The sequence below is a fragment of the Myripristis murdjan genome, chromosome 18 (genome assembly GCF_902150065.1).
Source record: "Myripristis murdjan chromosome 18, fMyrMur1.1, whole genome shotgun sequence".
NCBI lineage: Eukaryota > Metazoa > Chordata > Actinopteri > Holocentriformes > Holocentridae > Myripristis > Myripristis murdjan.
The window spans coordinates 25,967,041-25,977,191 of NC_043997.1; the positions used below are offsets into that span (position 1 = coordinate 25,967,041).

Consider the following 10,151-nt stretch of genomic DNA (forward strand, 5'->3'; position numbering starts at 1 on the left):
CTGTCAGCCCAGAACAGGCTCTGCCCGTCCAGTGTTAAAGCCTCATCCGGTATGTTTTCATTGAGCCATGTCTCTGTAAAGATGAGAGTACCGCAGTTTCTGGTTTCACTTTGCTGGGTCAGCCTGAGCCTTATCTCATCCATTTTATTTTCCTGCGACCGGACATTTGCCAGGAGTAGGCTGGGTAGCGGGACAGCCTTGGGTCCAAGCCTTCTTAGCCTGTGTCTTACCCCAGCTCGTTTCTCTCTCTTCCTGGGTCGACCACACCGCTTGCGATGACGTCTGGTCCAAATGTTTTGGTTGTCGGATCTTGAGATGCCGAGAGCTGAGATCATCTCAAGGTCCGCGGCACTCAATCCAATTATTGCACTTCCTCTTCTGATAATGACGAGTGTATTACTGTCATAAGTAATACACCCACAAGTGACACGATTCTCAGCAATAAAAATGAGTGAATCGCTCCTCTTCATGCTGAAATTGAGGGAGCCACCAGGTGCTGCATGTATATGCGCCGCCGTTGCCATGGTACCTACATTATGTATATGTGTATATGTATATTACATTATGATTACTTACCAAACTAGCAAACCACACTTTTAAAAGTAACCCCAAAAAAACATTACCTAGTGGAGATGGTATGCTGATATATCAGATATATCAGTGATGCTGCCAATCATTGCCTTAGCAATGATTGGCAGCATTTTCGCCATCTCCGAAACAAGTGCCTTGCTGCTATTCGTAAGGCCAAATCATCTTATTATGTGACATCCTTATCCAACTGTAATGGAAATCCATCTAAATTCTGGAGAACAGTCAAGACCCTCTCACATACCCCTTCCTCGTCATTACCCAATCAAATCATTCAAAATTCTATCACAATCACTGATAAGAATGAATTATGTGATGTTTTCAATCATCACTTTATTGCTGCAGGTTGTCTTTTCCAAAACTCAGGTCGGAGTGATTTGCCCCCCACTGATTTTCCACCAATGTCAACAAATGTTGAAACCCAGAGCTTTTCTTTTAGGCCCTTCACTAGAGCTGAAGTGCTAGCTGCTCTCTGTCAGTTCGATCCCAAGAAATCTACTGGGGCTGACAGTTTAAATCCACGCCTATTGGCATTAGCTGCCCCCATTATTGTTGATATCTTGTTGTATATTTTTAATTTGACACTCTCAACAGGGAGCATTCCCACTGTGTGGAAGACAGCTTATGTAACTCCTCTGCATAAAGGTGGGTCCTCTGATGATCTTAATAATTATCGGCCAATTTCTAAATTGTCCTGCTTAGCAAAAGTGCTAGAAAGGCTAATAAGTAACCAAATAAAATCCTTTCTATAATCTAATGAGATTTTAAATGTTTTTCAATCTGGCTTTAGACCTGGGCATAGTACTGTGGCAGCAGCAACGATATTGCCTCTGCTCTTGATAATAAATTAGATTGTGCTGCCCTTTTCATAGACCTTTCTAAGGCCTTTGATACTGTCGACCATGCAATACTTATTAATCGCCTTTCTGTTATGGGATTTGATACTATGGGCCCTATCTTGTGCCACCCGCTATCCGCTGCCACTACCCGCTACCCGCAAATTGCGGATTTAGGAGCTTCCGCTATCCCTAAACGGTATCTTGCGCCACCCGCTACCCGCTATCCTTATGCCGACTCCGTCATTTGCGCCTGGAGGTGTGTCTGTGGGTGTGTTTCATGCGCTATCCCTAAAGTTGCTATCTTGCGCACACACTTTAGGGATAGCGGATAGCGGGTGGTCCTGACCACCCGCTATCCGCTATCCCTGGGCTGTTACGAGAGCGCGCCCAGGCGGCTTCAATGCGCGCCCCGACGGAGCCTCGCCACGCACACGGTCGGACTGATACCGGGACGCCGCCGGAATGGACTGAGTATATTACTCATATAGACTGTTTAGAGGAAAGACGGTTTTAATTGGACACTTACCCCAGCACGTTTTATTGTTTTATCATAAGCCAGCAGCTGTGCTATATTTTTTATTATTATTTTAATATTTTATTTGCCCAATCTACCTTGTCAATAAATTAGTTTACACATAGTTCCAACTCTGCCTCTTGTGTGTGGTGTGTGACCCGGGGATTTTACTCAATCAGTACAACCTTGTGACATGTCCACTTGGACACATGTGGCTCCATCTCCCGAATTAACTCGCCTATAATATAATATATAATATGTATATAGCCAACTTGCTTTAGCCTCAGTAGAAGCCTTGAGGAAATCTACCTCCCTCTCTCCATCGCGGGTTTAGGATTTAGGATTTAGGATAGCGCAGCCTGCCCTTAAAGGCAATGGCACCTGGCACACTGATTGGTTTAACTGGCGTAACGCCCAAAACACGCCTATTCATAATATAGCGGGTAGCGGAGGTGTTTTGCGGATAGCGGGAGGTGCACAAGATAGCAACCTTTACGGGGGAACGCCTCTTCCTAAATCCTAAATCCGCAAATAGCGGGTTTAGGGAGTCTGGCGCAAGATAGGGCCCTATGTCTTGTAATTGGGTTGAAAACTATTTATCTGAAAGATCTCAAGCTGTGTTGGCAGATGGTTGCTCGTCAAGATTCCTACCTATTGGTAGAGGGGTACCACAAGGATCTGTCCTTGGACCGCTTTTATTCTCTATTTATATCAATGATCTTAACCTTGGTTTTAAGCACAGTTTAATTCATCTGTATGCAGATGATTCTGTCATTTATTCATTTGCTCCGTCCGTTAATCTAGCTCTTCAAAAGCTACAGTCTGATTTTAGCATTTTACAAAGTTCTCTTTCTAATCTTAGATTGGTTTTAAATCCTGGCAAATCCAAATACATGATTTTTTCAAAAAAAACCCTCTATGGGCTCAATTTGGATAGAGTTTTGGTTATAAATATCTTGGCATCTGGATTGATGATAAACTATACTTCAAATCACATGTTGCAGAACTTTTAAAGAAACTCAAACCTATCTTGGCCTTTCTCTACAGAAACAAATCATGTCTAAATCAGTACTCTAGAAAACAGTTAGTGTAAGCCACATTTTTATCAGTGCTAGACTACGGAGATATTATTTATATGCATGCTCCTGCCACTACATTAAAACCTCTAGACTCAGTTTATCACTCTGCCATTAGGTTCATAACTGGTGATAAGTTTAGCACCCACAACTGCATGCTCTATGAACATGTGGGTTGGACTTCTTTGGCTCTGAGAAGAGAGACTCACTGTATTTTGTTTATTTATAAGGCCATGCTTAACAAGCTTCCTGTCTATCTAACTAGCTTGCTATCATCTAGGCAGTTTAACTATAGCACTCGTGCCTATAATTCATTAGCTCTTAATGTCCCTTATGTTAGGACAGAGACAGGAAAGATCGCTTTCAGACACTTCGCACCATCAAAATGGAATGAGACGCAAACTCATCTCCAATTAAGCAGCTTGATTCCTTTCATGAATTTTAAACAGGTTCTCATCGATTTGATGTTTTTCATTCATTCATTCGTTCATCTTCTAAACTGCTTATCCTCACTAGGGTCGCGGGGGGTGGGGGTGGGGGGGTTGCTGGAGCCTTTCCCAGCGCACATAGGGCGAAGGCAGTGAAACACCCTGGACAGGTCGCCAGTCCATCGCAGGGCACGATTTTATGTTTTCTCAATGCTTTTGTACGCATTAATGTGTTCATTCTCTTGTACCATTAATGTGCCGGTATTTTGTATGATTATATTGTGTTATTGTTATTTATGTAATCAGGGTGTCATTGGAAAAGAGCCAATGCAGATCATTGCTTTTGTGTCATTGTGGTTCCTGTTTTGGCATTAAATATCGCCGTTGCTTTCACTCATCAAAAGCAGGTCTTGGTGAAACAATGCACTTTGCTGTTTTTGTGGTTTTTGTTTGGCAGAAGCACAGTCACACAGATCTAGCAAATATCAAGTAAGCCACTTGGTGGATGTTATGCTTGCTTATGTCACAGTGATAGGCCATGAGCAAATGACTCATGAAAATCTTTACAACCAGTTGTGGCCAAAGAGATACAATCAGACATCCATTTTGTAATATTTCGGAGGGGCAGTCCAGATATGTTGTGTGCTAGATTTTATGAATATGGGCTCAAATGTGGGGGAGAAGAAGCACAAGTTCAAAGTGGATATTTCTTTAGCATTTTAAGTCCTTGTACTTGTACCACTTCTACTATTTTGCATCATGATAAGTAACATATTCATGGTAAATCATAATTAAAAATGGTACATTTATTACAAGTGAAATAACTTTGACAGGAAAATTCAGGAAAATCCATTTTACATTTACAAGGAAGCAGTTCTAAAATCACCAGTCATGTTACAGAGAAGCAAAGCCTGATCGAAGTGCAGTTCTATTGCTTTATGCTGGAGTACACACAGACAGGGTCTGTGTTGTCCTTCTGTCTTCTTGGTCTGTGGGCCTTGTTTTCACTTAAAGCAGCATAATGGAGGTTGTCTGCATCTTGGCCCTGGCAAGAAGAAATGAAACAGCAAATCACAATTACAACCTAAAGAAATACAACCATTTCCCACCGAAACACTTGAGTTTTGTGCTAAAAAAAATCTTTTTGCAGTACTACAACACAATCAAAATAGAAAAAAATCAACCTACATGTTGTGTAGGAGCAGTGGAACTTCTTGCTTGAGAGTCTGGTTGTGGGAAAAAAAAAAAACAGACAATGAAGGTCCTCCTGCTCAAGTGCCATGCACACTGAAAACTCACCATCAGATACAAAGAATCCTAATCACCTGTGCAGTGGCTACAGTTTCTCTTGTGCATCTTGTACACTGAGGAAGCCAGGATAACAACCAGGGTGATGGTGAATGCCAATGTTGCGCTCAAGAAATACACCAAGACAGGAGGAGAAGCCACCTCATCTGCAGACATCCAGATATTAGAACAACTTGCAAAGATTTTTTTCTCTGTCTTCATATTAAGTTTGGTGAAAGTGGAATAACAACTATTTATGAAATAAAAAACCTCTGATGAAACATGACTCACTCTCAATGTCTATCTTGGTCCCGTTTCCAAATCAGTATCTCCCCACATGAGAGCACAGCACAGTAGTAGGTCCCAGCATCAGACAGATCCAGGCTCTTCATTGGGAGGTTGTAGTCACAGGTCTGTGTGTGTGTCGTGGGTTTCCTCTCACACTGATCATCAGTGACTCCATGCGTGTAAATGGCTCTTGGTTGAGAGTGTCCTGAGCTCCTGAACCAGTAAACACTGTGTTCTCCATCACAGGTGCCAGTGTGCACTGTACAGTTCAGAGTCACAGTGTCTCCTGGCTGGATGGTCTGAGACTCCGACTGATGGACGACAGCTTGGATGTTCAGACCTGAACCCTTTACACTGAGAGTAACTCCATCCCCAAATTTAAAATCAAAGGAATAGCTTCGTACACAGAAATAAGTAGCGGAGTCTGAATGTTGCAATTCTGTAATCTTCAGCTGATTCCCATTAGTTTCAATTTCCAGTTTGAAACGTGGATCATTCTTAAATTCGTTATGGAAAATGGCATTTCTTTCAAAGTCAAAGAAGCTAGACATGAGCAGTGGTTTCTGCCCCAGTGTTTGCTTATACCAAAAAAACTTAGCTGCATCATCACCGTCATAAAAGCATTTCAAAGTCACGTTGTCCCCGACGTTAGCTGATAGAAAACCACTGTCCTGACGAAGAGACAAGGTCATTTTCAGCGCTGCCAGATGGGCTGAAGTGAAAAGACCAAAGACATCCACAATTAATTGTATGCCATGATGGGGATGATATTATGATGTACATACTATGTTTCAGAATAAATATAAAGAATATTTAAAGCAATCATAACAGATTAAACATACAAAGTCAAACTTAAAAAAAATAGTCTAAAAAGACGCAACTTACCCATGCTCAATACAAATATGCACATCAGATGGAAAGTTACGCTCGGAGGTGCCATTGTGTTCAACAGTCTGTGCTGAATGAAGAGGATCTGGGTACACTGCACTCTTTAGAGACAAGACTGTGTTTGATTGGTCCAGCACAACTGACAATGAATGCCCTATTTAGGCAATATTGAACACTGAGTAACAGCCCCCTACAGGGTCCGTCCTTTAAAAGAGACACGTGGAAAGAGACACAGTATCTGAAGCGTAATATACTCCTCATCCTGACATTAGCTTTAAAATCAGTAAACTAGAAATTACCTGCAAACACTTCTTTAAGATAGAGTACAATTTTGGTGGTGTGATCAGCAGCAAGGCATCCCAGCATGTAAAAACATTATGCAGAACACAAACAGGAGTACTCACTAAGTGTGAGGTGTCTGCCTCTGCCTCTCTGTGAGGTGTCTGCCTCTGCCTCTCTCTCTCAGTCTCTCTGCCTCTCTTCCTCAGTGACTGATACTTTTTGTATGACATTTACATTTTAGAAAGATTTAAACTTCCATCATTCATACAATCATGTTATCCCTGAGTATTTTAATGTCACCGATGCACTAATCAAATGAGAAAGAAAGAATTCTGTTGATTGCTTGACTCACTTCAATTGCACTCTCCCTGTGGAACGCATTGGCAGAAATGTCTGGACCTGAAACTTCTCCAAAAAGTACTGATGTTTGTGTAATGTGTGAGGAAATGTTGAAGTTGTGCAAATCAAGAAATGGAAAAGGAAGCGGAAATAGCTTTCAGGTTTTTTGGGGGCTGCACCAGAAAAACCTGAAACTTGGCCGTTTTCTCCAGAGGCTAAATTATCAGATAACAGCCAGTGGTTTCTAAGATATGGTCAGGACACATTACATTATGATTACTTAGCAAACTAGCAAACCACACTTTTAAAAGTAAACCCAAAAAACATTACCTACTGGAGATGGTATGTTGATATATCAGATATATCTGTATGTATGAATATCTATATGAATATGCCAATTTTGGGCTACATTTTCGTAATGAACATGCTAATTTGAGCTACGCATCTGAGATCCAGTTTGTTTGTTTTTGTGTTCAATATGTACAGAATACATATGCTAATTAGGCTACATATCCAAAATTTGGCAGCATATCCAAAATTAATATAGTTGACATAATAAAAATTAGGCAACGTACGTGAAATATAATTATTGATATGTCAGACATGTCTGAAATGCACCGTGTATTAAACACAAATGCTCCAAGCCTGATGCAAATGCAGTAGATGGCACTTGAACTGTCATGATTCTGAGTCTCCGGTGTTTTGGACTTTTGGTTTGGACCGTACTTTTGTTTCTCTGTTTTCCTTGTGTTTTGGTGTAGTCTACGTTTACACGTAGTCGGGTATTTTGAGAAACGAATATTTCCCTCCCTCCGTTTTCCAAAATAACATCGTGCACACGACATCGTTTTCAAAAAAGTTTCCGTTTACATCAACCCGCATAAATACGCCGTTGAGCGCCATCATAACTACACTAAGCCTATGGGCGGTGGTGTGAGAAGAAGGAGAAAACCATGCAAGCCAATCAGAAGCCAAACCCGACAGCAGTCTGCCCAGGTTGGACCCAAGCGATGCTGGCGGTGCCGCTGACTGGCTCTTTGTGTAGGAGGGAGGAGACTGACGTCCGAGCCCTCATTCATCTCTGCTCCTAGATATAAAAAAGCCGCTGTAATTGAAAATGCAAACATATGGACAGAAATGAGACTACTACTGTGAATGCACCCATGATCATCACCATTATAGACATAATTTACGTATATCATGTCTATGATCACCATAGCCAAATGTAAACATTGTGCGCACTTTTGGCGCATAATGTGATGTCGGCTGCCTGAAACTCTGTATTTCTCCGTTTTTCTCAGTTTACATGCAAACGCGAAACAGGAGTTTTCCTAAATCTCCACTTTTGCCGGAGTTTTTAGAAAGAATCGTTTTCAGAGGCGAATTCGCCGTTTGCATGCAAACGCAGGGCACAAACGAAGGGAAATGTCACATGTCACAAATGTTTTTAAAAATACCAGTGTACGTGTAAACGTAGCCGTAGTTTCTTTGCCCTGCTGTGTCACTCCCATTAGTGGTTTCACCTGTGTCTGACTGCTCAGTCTTGTTTGCCCCTCCCAGTTCCACACCTGCCCTGAGTCTGTGGGATTATTCCTGGTGATCCTGATCCCTCCCAGTGTCTCCCTCAGCCTCTCCTCTGTGTTCTCCTGTCTTGTGCTCCAGCCCCTTCCCCAAGTGTGTCATGTTATCTGATTGGTTCCTTGTGTATTTCAGTCCTGTCTTCAAGTCAGTTCTTGGTCTGATCATTGTCTTTGCTGCTTGTCATGCTTGTGGTTTCCTGTGCTCCTAGAGCCTCCTAGTTATTATTAAATATTTTTGTTTCCTTTTGAGCTTACTTGCCTGCTTGCTCCTGCATTTGGCTACTACCAACCTCCTCACATGTAACAGAATGATCAGACCAAACATGGACCCAGCAGAACAACACCTTTTTGAAGAATAGGTTTTAGAGTTTGATCAGACTGTGGATAACCTCATGGGAGCTCAGTCCCATCAGCAGGCTCAGCTCCTGATAAAGACCTTTGCCCAGCAGCTGTGCTTCAAGGAGAGGCTGTGGGTGAGTCATTTTGTCCCCCACTTGGATGTTGTCCGTGAAAGATTGAATAGTTACCTGCAGAACACCTCACTGGAACACTTGGATTTCCTCCAAACCTGCACCCTAGTCGACTACCACTCAGCCTACCACTTAGCCTATTAGGCTGGCTTTCATTCATCTTCAGCCAGCCAATTCTGAACCGGTTCCATCCCACAACACATTTGTGGGAACCTGTCCAGCCTTGGGAGGTCCACAAAGCCACTAGTTTGCCTGGTGTCGGCACGCTAACCAAGAGCATGCTAGCCTCCATCCAGCTTGCCACCAGCATGCTAGCCAGCAGCATTGCTTCAAGCCCCCAACTCCTGAGGCACAGCAGTAGGCCCCAGTGACCTGAGCGACAGCAGCACCCCCACTGGTCCCAGTGCCCTGTGCTGCGGCAGCAGCGGCCAAAGTCACCTGAGCAACAGCACTTTTTTTGTGATGCAGCAGCTCCTTGTACCAGTGGTGCTGCCTTCACCCCAGGTCCCTGTGCCCAAACTCCAGTCCGAGTTCCTTGTGTCCATGCTGCTGTCCTGGCCCCAGTTCCCACTGCCCAAATCCCAGTCCAAGTCTCCTGAGCCTGAGCGGCTTGTGTTTTAGTGTAGTTTCTTTGCCTTGCTGTGTCACTCCCATTAGTGGTTTCACCTGTGTCTGACTATTCAGTCTTGTTTGCCCCTCCCAGTTCCACACCTGCCCGGAGTCTGTGAGATTATCTCTGGTTGCCCTGATCCCTCCTAGTGTTTCCCTCAGTCTCTCATCTGCGTTATCCTGTCTTGTGCTCCAGCCCCTTCCCCAGGTGTGTCTTATCTAATTGGTTCCTTGTTTATTTAAGTCCAGTCCTCAGTTCAGTTCCTGGTCCAATCATTGTCTTTGCTGTGTGTCATGCTTGTGATTTACTGTGCTCCTAGAGCCTTCTAGTTATTATTAAATACTTTTGTTTCCTTTTGAGCTTACTTGCCTGCTTGCTCCTGCATTTGGGTCCTACCAACCTCCTCACACGAAACATTAACTGGTTCTGCATAAGAAGATGACATCACAGCTTTCCAGTTCTGGCATCTATACTGGTCAAATTGGTATCCTTCAGCCACCAAATTTTTAGGATTTTACTGATCAATTTTAGGACTGGCAGTATGACCTATTACAGACCAACCTTTGTCACCCCCTGTGAGGCAGTGTGCAGCCACAAATTTTGTCTTCCTTCATGTTGTGAAGTTCTGAGTTAGCAGAACGTAAGTTATACCTATAACTATGGATCTATGAGACCGAACGATGACCGTCACTACGGTCTTCACCTTGAATGATGCCATCCTACTACCTATCCTCGAGACCTTATGTCAACAAAGTCATGTGACTGACCTCAGGAGGCGCTGCCCCAAGTCTATAAGAGGTTCCGGGTGACGTCGCCTCCGCCTCCTGCCTGGAACACCTCAGCTGGTTCTGAACGACAGAGAATGGTGACGGTCATCGTTCGGTCTCATAGATCCATAGTTATAGGTATAACTTAAGATCTATTTCGACCTCACTCAGACCGTCACCACGGTCTTCACCTTG

At 43.2% G+C, this 10,151-nt stretch overlaps 1 pseudogene; it reads right to left on the minus strand.

Annotated features, from left to right (window-relative positions):
* Positions 1–4,373: 4,373 nt before the first annotated feature.
* On the minus strand, positions 4,374–5,712 carry LOC115376196 (uncharacterized; annotated as a pseudogene).
* Positions 5,713–10,151: the final 4,439 nt, after the last annotated feature.